This window comes from Osmerus mordax, chromosome 6 (genome assembly GCF_038355195.1).
Source record: "Osmerus mordax isolate fOsmMor3 chromosome 6, fOsmMor3.pri, whole genome shotgun sequence".
NCBI classification, from domain to species: domain Eukaryota; kingdom Metazoa; phylum Chordata; class Actinopteri; order Osmeriformes; family Osmeridae; genus Osmerus; species Osmerus mordax.
The window spans coordinates 3,955,210-3,968,379 of record NC_090055.1 but is presented as its reverse complement, the minus strand read 5'-3'; the positions used below and the strand labels follow the sequence as shown (position 1 = coordinate 3,968,379).

Here is a 13,170-nt window from a genome sequence, read left to right as displayed (position 1 = left end):
CATGCCTTTACATAAGGCGTTGCAATGTTATGCTTTCCCTCGTTACACCGTGCATGAGATGTGCTTCACTCTAGGGCTTCGCAGACGCTGTCACCCCTTTGAGGAGTGGGGGGAGGAATTCAGCAGAGCATAACTTGAAGCCTATTCACGTGCTGTGAAACTGACTCTCGACATTAGTTGTCAGTGTTTGTGAAACAAGTGTGCTTAATTAGCATCGCTCAGGTTAGGGCCAAGGTTGGCTCTCGCCCCAATGTTTGTTCATGGACAGTTGACTCTGTCTCTCTCTCTTTCGCTCCGTGCAAGTGAGCCAGGTTGTTTATTCATTGATCGAGGAACGGCACACAATTGTGGTGTCATAGCTACAAAATGCTTCCACTACTTGTGGCAATGTGTTTGTCATGTTATCTTGCTGTAGCAAAGTTCCCCCCAATGCTTTTTTCCCCCAATGCTTTTTTTTTTTTTTTTCTCTGTCATGATAGTGTAATGTGTGTAGCTGTAAATATGGAATATAGAGGAAGTATGGGAGTATCAAAAGCAGTTTCTCTAGAAAGATCTGACCAGGAAATTGCACTGTTGGAAATTGCAATCTCTCCCTCTTTCTGGTTATTGGGAAGATCTACCAAGGTCCTAATCATAACATCATACAATGAAGCCCATGACCTGTCTTCACTAACCAGGACCAAATTAACTCTTTCCAGGTGGGTTTCAGTCAACCAGGGTGACAAGGCCTCCTTACCTTCCATCCCTGTGCAAGTTGTCCATCTGACATGATATATGACCACTCTTCCCAGTCTACCCGCTCCTAAGAAACCAAGTTAATTGCTTCACTTTGTTCTGTCACTTACTTTCCTGTTTGCGTTCTGGATGAGCGTTCATAGTTGGCTCCCGCTCCGGTGCTGGGGATGATTTATGGACTGTTCAGTGTAACCTTATCTGGCTTCCATTTTGCAGCCCTCAAACACTATTCAGGAAGAGATGAAAGCCAGGATTGACACTTGAGAAAAGCCCTTCCACTGAATGCAAAAGGTACTTTACGACATCTCTGATTTGATGCCAAATCCAATTGTTTTCATGTCAGTTTAGCACAAATTGTTTTGATTTAGGGAAACGGTATTTCCAAGTCAAGTCCAATACCCTGATGTTTCCACAACATGAACTATTACAACACATACTGTTTGTTAGCGAGAGTCAGGGAGGGCGAGTAGATAGACAGTAGGACATAGATAGAATCAACCGTCTATTTTACAGCATGTGTGCTCACAGCATCATGTTCTGAGATATTTTTGCTTAGGCGTGTACCAATAGATGGCACTCTAGTAACACAAAGGGCTCTGGGAGAAACTGTTTTGATTGAAAAATTTCATTTATTATAAGATGCTTCTGATGACACAGAAGCCCCTTCCTTTAACTGAGAAGACAATAGCCTCAGATTATCACAGAAAACACAAACTAACAATCAGGTCACCCATGGTGGGTGCCTTGTTCAAACAATCGTTTCATGTTCATAGGTCAAGTCCCTGGCCACAGGTCAGGAGATAATTCTGCTGGTTAGCCATTTATACTAGCAGGGTTCCTGCTAAAGTGGAACCGGCCTTCTCCAGAAGGGGCAAGTGGACCATACCAAAGATTTCTTTACTGTTCCTAACTCCTGCTCTGGGGCTGTAGGAACCCTCCCCAAACCGCATCATCACGTGGAACAGGCTTAACGGAACCACGGGCAAAATATCCAAATGATCTCGGCTTGTACTGAATACGAGTATGCCTGTTGTGATGGTCAAATTTGAAGGGAGACTCCGGTACATAAGTTAAAGGGGCAAACTCATTTTCTGGTTCAAAGTGGTTGACAACTTGTCTTCTGGGAGGTGTTCCCAAATGTCTGGGATCATGATCTGGGTGGTTCAATGCAACATGTTTGGGAAGAAAACCTCTGGGAGTGGCTTGACTGTTGAACCAAGGGTATCCTGGGTAGCCTGCACTTTGGTGGAACTGGCTTTGAAAGACCTTGGGAAACTTAGTCTCAGCTTCTCTTGGGCCATCATTACTTTCATAGTAGACTGGTCCTCTAGGCTCGGGATTGCTGGGAAACTTCCCAAGACGAGTAAGTCCAAGCGGGTCAGGGGCCTCAGGGTGTCCTAGCCCCATGGCAGCAGCTCTGGCTTAGGCAGAACCACACAATAAAAGTCAAATTATTAGAAGTGAGGAGTTCTGAGTTGTGTTTTTACCCCAACAATTACGTAGTACAGACCTACCTCGTGCAATTTTGGCACAATACACGCCTCCAGCTAAAGCAGCATGAAGCAAAAGGACACTGTCAAAATAAAGGAGGTCATAATCAAAAGAAAGTTTAAAATGAATAAAGATAAAAAATTTCCAAATGTCACCCCTCCTTAAAAACATCCAATTGAATTAAATACCTTAAATAACCTGCCAAAAGCATATGCATCTTTACTGGTAGAGCAGACAAAAAAGCCTAAGGATTCAAGCACCTCACCACCTCTTGACTCCTAATATGGTGTCACTTTGAGTCTCTAACCTTCACTGACTTGATTAACAAATTACAGACAGCTGCGTTGTCATGGAGACCAAACCCAAACATTGAATGTGCTCAACCATTAGGCAAATTGCTTCATTACACCAGCTGATTAGATAGAGGAGCGGCAGCACATTGTGGCCCTTTTTGCTTCGGTTAGATTGAGAGACGCATCTAAAGCATGACTTGACTTTATGAAGGACAAACTAGACTTTGCAGAGGGGTTTGATATAAAGTATAATTTTGGGTCAAAATCACAGTTTCAAACTGAAAAAAGTATTAATTTTGAAAAAGGAAGATATGAATGCATGCTCATCCATCCGCTGTAGAAGGCAGTAATACCATGAACATGTAAACAGTGATCAAATGTAGGTGTCCTGATAACATTCATTTTTGTTACCATGGCAACTACTGAATCTCCAAATCGATTTTTGCTAGCAGCACTTGCTACCTGTGTGGGTTACGTTTAATTGCATTTCCTAATTGACATAGGCTTGATAATTATCTGTAATTTAAAATTAAAAGCATTTATGACACGTGCTACTAAATGACACACTTTTGGTAAAGCTATTGTTTTGTTCTCAACCTAAAACTGTGTAAGTTAGCATCATGGTAAAACCTTAACAATAGGGTTGGGCTAATCTGAGCTAAAAAGCACAAAAACATCAATAGATTTTATTTATTACTTCTTGAAGAGACCATTGCTTTAAGTGTGAGGATGCTACACAAGGAAGCAGAGGAAGGCTAGAGCACATTTAATAATTCGCCCAAATCTTTTCTGTCAGGGGGACAGACAAGCTAAACGGCGCCTAGATTTAATTCTATAATTGCACGCTCACCTTTACCCTGGACTCATACTTTGGTAATTAATAGGGCCTACCATTATTTGAAAAGTGGCATTGCAAGTAATGGACTTCCAATTGAAGGTGATGTGAAACCAAGAATGTGAATGCTTGCCCAGTTAAGAAGCTCATCTTTTCTCAGGCTGAGGTGTCACCAGGGAAAGTAATGTTGCCAAATATAATAACAGCAGCTTCCAGGTTACCAAGGACGACCCGGAGCATTGTTCCAACACTCAGAAAGCATCTGTGCTTTGTCATGACTGAGACATGACTCTCCTCTACCTGTGCAGCTCTGCTTTATAAAGAGGGCATCCCAGACAGTCTATAAATTAAACTGTCTTTGTAGCGGCTGTATAAAAAGGAGGCTTAAATTGTTTTCTCGTCTCCTTTTTAGGTTAGGCTGACATCAGGGGACAAGTGCTTACAAGATCCATATCCCAAGTAGGGATATATCCTACTTCAGCTGGCTAGGGTTAGGGGAGGTCAATACTTCCTCTCAGGCCAAGGCGGGGCTGGGAGAAAGGGGGAGATCTCACCCTGACAGTCAGCTGTGTGATCTCCATGAAATTGGGGACTGGTCTGTGGTTGAAATGGAACTACTGTAATGGTAGTACCAGGGCACGAATAAACCATAACCTCGCCGTTAAAGGCGTAATTAACATCCCTCACCAGAGATTTGTTTGCTGCTAATTTTACAAATCCATGTAAATATGTATCAGAATCAATTAGGTCTCATAATGTGCCATCCTTTGAGGTTTGAACACATCAAAGCACATAAGCACACAATCCAATTATGGTGTTTACTGTGTAGATTGAATTGCTGAACATTGCCCTCTTTAGCCCAATCGGCAAATCAGTAAACAGCACTCACTGGAGCATGTCTTTTGCAATGGTTGCTGTGGTGTGTGTGAGTTCCTTCAATTCCTTTTGAGGATTCTTTTCTAAATCTAGGTTATTTTCATTTTATTGCTCTAGCAACATCACATAGCCACTGGTTAAGGTGCAGCCTGTCATTATCACAAGATTCCAAATTAATTATCCATCTAGATTTCTAAGGGAAAATAGGCATCATCTTTAACTTGCTTCTATTCGTAATTCTACAACTTCACTTTCATTCCTGGTGTGTCCCTCCTTTCCTCCTCCACCTTCATCCTCAACTCCCTCCTCTTCCTCATTTACCTTGTCCTCATCCTCCCACTACCTTTGCTGTCTGTGGTTGTGGTCACCAGACACCAGGTTCTTTGAGCTTTTGGGCTAAGGCTGCCCCAAAGCATGAATTACAATCAGCACAGGGAGCAAGGCAGGATAGAGGTAGGGAAAGAGGGACTGAAAGAGAGAGAATAGATAGATGGTAGAAGAGACAACATGTAGTGAAAGAGAAAACTGTGTGAGTCAGAAACTGCGGTTTAGAGAGAGAGAAAGACGGAGAAAATTAGAGTGTAGAGGCGAGAGAGAGGGAGAAGGTAATCTATTAGTATCCACATTACCAAATTACCAAGTCCTCCAATTCATTCTCTTTTCAAACAACATTCATTAACGTGAGAAGCAAGATATTGGGACTTGCTGAGCCTGATACTTGGACAACAATTAATTATGAAATCTTATTTGCTGCCACTTTCATCTCCAAAACTGACTAAGCAATGTCTGTTGGGCACAATTTGTCCCTCTCTCTGTACTCTCCCAACAAAACAATTGGCTAAACTAAACGCTAAGAAAACTGCAAAGAAAAACACAACACTGCAAAGGGCCATAATTAACAGTGACAACGTGATGAGTCCTTTATATTCTGTCCCAATTAGGCAGAAAAACCTGTCGTCAAATATTGTTCACGATATTCTCCTCGTGGTTGGCTCATTGTGGTTGGCTTCAACGAGGACACAGTCAATTGTCAGGCCTCATTTAAATGCTGTGGATTCCATTTCTGCGTGGTGTCTCGCTTCCTTCCTCCTGCGCCATTCTGCTCCACAAACTAATTAGCTATGTCTGGTCCATACAGAGGGCATGCAACTCCAACGGGGTAGTCTTTGTACACAGCAAAGAAAAAGAATGATGATGAATCAACAAAGGTACCTTAAAGCTCTGTCCTGTGTTGCTTTCATCCAGGAGCTGTGTACCTGAGTTATTCCCATGATGCACTGTAACAGAGGATAAGTTAGAATGTGACATCTGTTCTAAACTCAAGAGAATTCATCGTGTTTGACACATCCAATCTGGGTTGAGGTAGGTTAAGTTTTTTGGGGTTACAAATGTCTTTTGGTTGTAGAATTTTCATAAAAAGACAGACTAAATGATAAAGCAACTCTTGATTGTCTCAATCTATTGAGACGTTAGCTTTGCCACCGTGATCTTTTTTCAAACCGGTATTCAGTGTCTGCTCCACTTTTGTTTTGTGAGTTCTATCTTCACTCAAAGAGCCAGTGTGTGAGAGTGTGTGCCCACAGAGCAGGGACAGATGGTGTCTGGGGTTTCTCTCACTCAGGAGTCATTTCTGATGAAGAGGCTTCACTGTGGAGAGGGGGGCGGTGGGGGATGTGTGGCGGCAGCCATGCAGCTGTCCACCAATAGAAAGATTGAACGTGGATCAGATGAGCTTCCGTCTGGTCAGTGGGCAGGGGACTGAATCCAAGTTCAGTTGTGAGGTGTCATTGCGTCATACGAGTCAATCAGCGTGGTGTTATATGTCTGTGCACAGATTTGTGAGATATGTAACTATTTTGTCTGGGAGCATGTGTTGGCAAGGTGAGGCTGATCCATGTTCAGATCCATCTGGTTAGCTGCAGGCCTGTTGGTAGATGGGGACTGATCCAATTGAAGCAAAGGATCAGCTTGAGGACTCAAGGCCTGGTGGTCTCATCCACTGAACATCTGGAGGAGCCTAGCAGCTATGGCTGTCACATAGTGATTCTCCTGAGGCTTGGGCTGTGTGGAGCTCTACAAGCTTGCTCAGGGAGGTGGAGAGAAAAAAGGGTATATTTAAAAAGGGTGGGAAGGAGACCGAGAGACAGATATTGAGAGTGAATGTGCAGAGACAGAGATATGGACTTCTAATCCAATTTTCTAAAGATACCTGTTATAAAAGAAAAAAAGCAGATCAAAATGGTTGAAGTATAGTTTGTTTGTGCCTTGAACTTTTACCCAGGACAACCACAGGGAGGTGTTCAAATGAACTGGTCACCCTCTCCCTCCCTCTGTTTTCATTTTTCCTGCAGGCGAGGGGTTGTGCATGTAATGAGGGTGGTAGGTGGTCAGGGTGCTAATTTTCCCTGTTAATGAGAGGTGGACAGCTGGTGTGGTATGCGCCACATGGAGACTTATTTATTGCACTAAGAGAAACATGCATCACAAATAAAACTTTATTGTGCACTACAAAATCACACTGAGGGACCCCTAATACCAAACTACCCCCCTCCCCCGTCCATGAGGGCGTTTCAGGGGTATCATGGACATCTTTTATCATTTTATGAACACCTTCATATGAAGATTGCAAACGTTACGACATGCCATAAAGTTCTGTGGACCCTGTTAAACGTGCTAATTTGCAGAATTAAGGCCAGTGTTTTCATTTACATTTTGTCGCATTGTATTTTTGTATTCCTTAAATATTTACTCATAACACAAAACTAAAAAGAACACACTTCCTTTTATCACTCACATTCAACACATTTACACAAACGTCCCAGTGAACAATTTGTATTTTATACATTTCCCAGTGTTAATGCTTTTGTCAAGCTTTTTTTTGTGTCCATGTGCCAGTCTGCATACCTCACCCACTCTACCAGGAAGCTAGACCATGGCTTAAGCGTCTCCTACTGTTTGCCAGTAAACCTGAAAGACAGCAAAAAATAAATCAAACACCAAATAAATCAAATATAGCAATTTTACACACATGAATGCATTCATACAAGCATACATACATGCACATAATAGCACTACACATTGCAATTTGCTTTTGATTACACAAGTGAATAGTAATATCTTATTACCGCTGTCAGAGATTTACAGAATACCACGGTTACAGTTCTAGAATCACCATTGGAGAACTGCTTGACAGATTGAGGTTGAATTACAGTATTCCACATATCCTATTCAAAAGTGCCCTACTCATGCAGAGAAATAGGGAAAGTCTGTCTTCCCTCATTTCCTCGTCTTTTATATCAGTCACCAAATCCACCAGCAAAAGTTGCCTGTATCCTTGTGAACGCAATACGACTGCTGGGACAACATGGAACTGACACAGCCTTGGGGCATGGCTGCTGTTGAGACTATGACGTTTTCCATCGTAGCTCCAGTGTGTGTCAGAGACAGGATCAGTGTAACTGTGGAGGAAGTGTGTGTGTGTGTGTATGTGTGTGTGTGTGTGGGGGGGGTTCTTAGTGTATGTGTGTATGTGTGTCTCAGCTGTACTCCATATGCTGTGTCATTTGGTAGTGCTTGATTGTATCTTCTTACATTTGGCAGCTTTCTCCTGCTTGCTTCCCTCTGTTCTGGTCTCTGCAGCCTTCTCTGTCACTCCCCACCTGCTTGGGTGTTGCTGGGCACAACTGAAAAATCTCACAGTATAAGATTAACTTCTGATGTTTTTGTGCATGTTACTCGGATGTGAATTAAACTAGAAATCTGCTGTAGGTTCAGTCCCCTCAAGTGCAGGGCACTCGTGTTCCTACTTTGAACATTTATCCACATGTAGTTACTGCATATATAAGAATTGTGCAACTTGATCTGAAATGCATCTCTGGTTAGGTTAGGTGAACAAAAATGAGCATGGATGACACTAGCAGCACATGCATTACCTCCACCAATCCCAGTCCACCACTTTGCTGTCTAACCCTTAAGGCCTTTGCACACTGAGTTAGAAATTTTCCTATGCGTTTTTTCGCAATCGTCAGCCTCAACATTCGGTGGCTCTGAATTGCCCAAAAACCTATCAAAATGCTGGCTATGGATGCGAAAAACGCAGAAAATCGAACCCGATCCGAACTTTTTTTTGACGGACGAAAGTTTTGGAGGCAGTGTGTAAGCGCGGTTGACATAACGTGAGGTCGTATTTATTTTTTTACGTGCGAACTCAGTGTGCAATGGCCTTTATTGTATGTGGCAAATGCATCCTGTTTCAATAACATAATTCCAGTTCATCACAGATGGCTATGCTTCATGGCTGTGCCTCCCTGTTGTTTTTGGTTTTTCCCTGCCCTAGTGTTTCCCTGTCATTAGGTGCGTTCGACTTCATGCAGCACCGGCGTCGCCTGCAACCGCTTGCAGCCCGGCTGACTTGAAGCAGCCAATGGCATTCTCAGCTTCAAGGCATCCGGCTGCAGCCGGCTGTCGGCGCCGCCGGCGCTGCATGAAGTCGAACGCACCTATTGTCTTCACCTGTGTCTCGTTCTCGTTAGCGTCATTGTGTCCACCCGTGTGTCGTTTGGTTCCGTATTGAGGTTCCTGTTTTGTGTCCTGTCTTTGTCTTGTCCTTACTACCCTTTGTCCCTGCGAGTACCCTGTTTGTTTCCTGTTTTTTTTTGCCTGCCGACTCTCCTGCATTTGGGTCCTACCCCACCTCTCAGCATGACACAAAACCTCAGAAAGAAATCCTTGAACTGTAGCAACTACTCTATATCACAAAGAACAAACATGCAACTACAAGCAATGACAGAGATTAGAACAAAACCTCATCAGGCCTTAAACGGTTGGTGGATGTGGTCTGCTGTAAAATGCTTTCAGCAGCTCCATCCAGCAACGTTCTTTTAGTTTTCTTAGTATTCACTTGTGTAGTTTGATCAAAGCAATTGGCCCTCTATGGCGAGAAACATTCGCCATCTGGAAGCCAACTCTAAAAGTTTCTTGAGGGAATAAAAAGACTGTTCACTGTTGGATACAACGCAGCAGTCAACAGTCAATTGGTTTTGCTGAATAACACAGAATTACAATTTTAATTGGCCAGCATCTTCATGTTAAAGGAAGACAGTAGTGCACATGCTGCAAAAACTATTTGCTGGAGAAAGACTCCAGCATCTCGGGGCAATGCTCTATGTGTTGACAGGTAATGTCAACCCTGGTAAAGGACTTGCACAAAAACTACTCTGATGGGATGATTTCCTAGAGAATGCTTTGGAGGATTATTTATTTATTTGTTTATTTTAAATGAACAAAATGGCTGCATCTGCTCTCTAGCATGTTTGATCTTTTCTAAAGATATGTTCTGGAGAGAGGTACAGTATGTACAAAAAATTTCTATACACAGCAGGGAAAAGAGATTTTATTCATAACATTTGGGAGAATGTCAGAATGAGTTGTTTGTTGCAACTGACAAAAGACTAACTTTGCATGTTAAATGATACTTGCATCAACAAAGAAGTGCCATTTAGTTGCTGAGGTATGCTCAACAATTGATGAATGGAGTTGTGTCCATCAATCCATTTATTCTACCTGATAGAATTTGAGCCAATATCAGGCATGCTTACTGGAGCGCCAAATTGAATAGACTTTCATTTCCATAAGGACAGGTGTGATGAAAGGAAAACCTAATCCACTGAACAGAAAAAGAGAATCATGTACATATATGGTATACATACGCTCATTTATGGTCCTTTTGTGTGTACAGCATCACAACAGCACTCAGTCAACCCACACAAACTTTTGTAATGCAGTCAAACCCACAGCAGTGCACTTAAACATCACACCACACCTATCCTATAATTAAGGGATAGTAATTCAAATCTGAATGAACCAACATGTTTCACAGCATCTACTCCGACCACAACCTCTCTTGTCTTTCTAATCATCCGTTTGTTGTGGTAAATTATCCTTTCCTGAAAAGAGAAACCCTCGTAAATGCAGCAGAAATCAACACTTTGCACACTTTGTCTCTCAGCCCTCTGGGGCCTGTGTTTCTGAAAACAAAAGGAGCAGGAGTTATTTTCAATGAAAGAAGACTATGCAACAACAATGAGAGCAGATCTTGATTGCTGAAAGTGCCCCTTATGTAAGCAGACTAAAGCCTTGGGACCCAATCATTCCTGCCACTCAGGCAGTCGATCTATTATGAAACATCTTAAATGATCCCAAACCAAAAGAGAGGGCGCTTCAATTTATTTTTCAGACACCAAGACGTTTAATTTCTTAGGATAGAACTGTTTGTTTAGTTTTTTTCAACTATGCAAAATTACAATGTATGGTTTGTATGGGTGGAATCCATGTTGGATAAAATGCCTTGATTGTACTTTGTCAACATCCCAGGACAACAGCCACAGGATAAAGCATGCCAGCATTAACTTTTTTCAGAGCCTTCTGCTGAATTTCAACCTCAGTTCTTCTTGATGTGAGTAACGATTCCCATATTGCATTACTATCTACAATATTTGCTCTTGTAATTACTAAAAAGGGGTTTCACATCCACCGGGCTATAGAAATGTATTTTTCACAAAATTAATTAGCCATGCTATGTTTGCAGTGTACAATATTTCAATCCATCTTTTTGAAAGATTTGTTGTCAAGGGAGATTTTTTGAAGTGCCTATTCTGGGCTACCGGTTGAGAACAACACGCTGCTCTTCACCCAAGTGCTTTTGTGTGCGTTTGATTAACTAGTGAATAACAACTCCAAACACAAAATCCAACAACTCCTGGTTTCACCAAGAGATTTCATCAGACGAATGATGGGGGAAGTTTAGCATATACAAGCATTAGCATGCAAATTCAGGAGTGTGAGTATATAACAAGCCCTTGGATAGACAAAAAAAAACCTGCAATGACATTGGCTTCAAGTAGAGTTTAGGTTGAATCTCAGCTCCTCTTTTCTCACAGAGAAGCAGAAGTCCCTGGAGAGCTGCAGTGATGTGCTTTGATTTTGAATCGCTGCACCTGCCCTTCGAGATCAAGGTAACTAAGAAGTATCGATTAGAGTTAGGAATCAATCTTCCTTAGTACTCGTGTTGGTGTATAATTCATCAGTGCGTTCGTCAATGCCTCTTTATCTTTTCTTAAAAAGAAAAATTGAGTGTCTGTTTTTAAATACACAGTACGTTTAATGGACAAAATGTACAACCACGTAAATGTGTAGAAAGTCATAAATATTTTTCTAAGCCAAAAGATTGAGCCATATTAAACTTATTCTGCAGAAAAAAATCTACCTCTTGGAAAAGAAAAGGTAACTGATTGACAGGATGTCATTTTTGCTTAGTTTTATGGCACCTGTTGCGCCGATGTCATAGGTCATCTTGTGGACGTCACTCAATTCTAAATATGACACGAGGCCTCCAACTCGACACTGTCAGGAGAAAGTAAAGAGAGTTGATGATGAGTGATGATGTTGTTATGGTAACGAGAGGAACGCTGTAGCCCACCTCATGCTGTGCCCTGAAAGGAACAAATTCTATGGAAACTATATTTAAACTTGTTTACTTCATTGTGTACGAGTCACCCTGTACACAACATACGTTACACATTATGACCACGACTCACTAGGTTGGAATGGTTTGATGATCCAGACTTGTTACAATAATAAACATCTTGATCCAAACCTTGTTATTGGGGGACGTTTTTCTTGGTAATACATTCTTTCCTATTGGATCTTATCAAACTGATTGTGTGCAGAAAACGTTGTGTGCAGAAAAATATTTTGCTCCCTGAAGGCATCGCTAGTGTTTCTATCCCTCAACTTCATTGAACAGAGCAGCAAATGTTTAAACAATCCAATTGTATATGTGAACTGGGTATATGTCACAAGGGTTTCAGAAATGTATTCATAACTCTTCAATTTGTCCCCAGAGTGCCTCTCACTACATTTTGTGTCCCCACAGTCCTCTGTGCATTTCAATCAATGTCAAGCATGGCTTCTCTGTTATTCATTCAATTTAATCTTGCATGCGTTTGCAGAGTTTATATCAATATACAACATGATGAACGGCATCTTATCTAAGCAAATAGGTTTTCATATTGTTTATTAATCTTCTTGGAATAAATAGTTTAAGGGGACTGGATGAGATTTCAGTCAGTCTAAATGATTGATCTCCTTGCCTAAACAGTTAACTTCCATTTTACGACTCATCACGTACAAGCTGTTCTCTCGGACCCCGTTTAAGTCATATTCACAGGAAGACTCAATCATTGTTACATCATTCTCACTTCACAACAAATTCAGAATCATTTTGTCTAAAGTGAGAGCACTTCCCATATGCTTTCTTGCTTTCAACACAGACATACTCACACTTACAGTAAGTTACAGTCCAAGGCTGCAAAGCTATTCAAGGGATGTGATTTGGACTGCTTCACCAAAGATTTACGACAAATAGAAAAATATGGGAACCGTGCCAAAGTTATAAAAGCAGAAATCACTGCATTAGCATATTTTTACATTTATTTATTTATTTTTTTGTTGTCATTTAGCAGACGCTCTTATCCAGAGCGACTTACAGTAAGTACAGGGACATTCCCCCGAGGCAAGTAGGGTGAAGTGCCTTGCCCAAGGACACAACGTCAGTTGGCATGACCTGGAATCGAACTGGCAAGCTTCGGATTACTAGCCCGATTCCCTCACCGCTCAGCCAGCTGACTCCATATCAAACTAACCTCAAAGATTTTCTTTTAAACATACATGATTTGTGTTGTGCTCTGATCAATGTGATGAAATATGGTTCGAATGGATAGGATGATTTCCATCCTGCCTCCCAAATGCTGCCTCAATGGCACTAACCTCACAGTCTCCCAAGAAGTCAGGCAACCTCACAGTCCCTCAGCCAACCAGCCTGCTTGCCAGCTAGCCAGGCAGCCAGGAAGGTGATGTGTCAGGGGCCTGTGTTGCTGAGTT

The 13,170-nt window shown here is 41.8% G+C and overlaps 1 long non-coding RNA gene across 1 annotated transcript; it reads right to left on the bottom strand.

Moving 5' to 3' along the window:
* Window positions 1-1,344: 1,344 nt before the first annotated feature.
* Window positions 1,345-2,444, bottom strand: LOC136944883 (uncharacterized). Its single transcript, XR_010876799.1, has 3 exons — window positions 2,415-2,444; window positions 2,250-2,308; window positions 1,345-2,156 (listed from the first exon to the last, which is right to left on the bottom strand). It is a non-coding gene; the product is annotated as an uncharacterized lncRNA (long non-coding RNA).
* Between the last annotated feature and the right edge of the window lie 10,726 nt (window positions 2,445-13,170).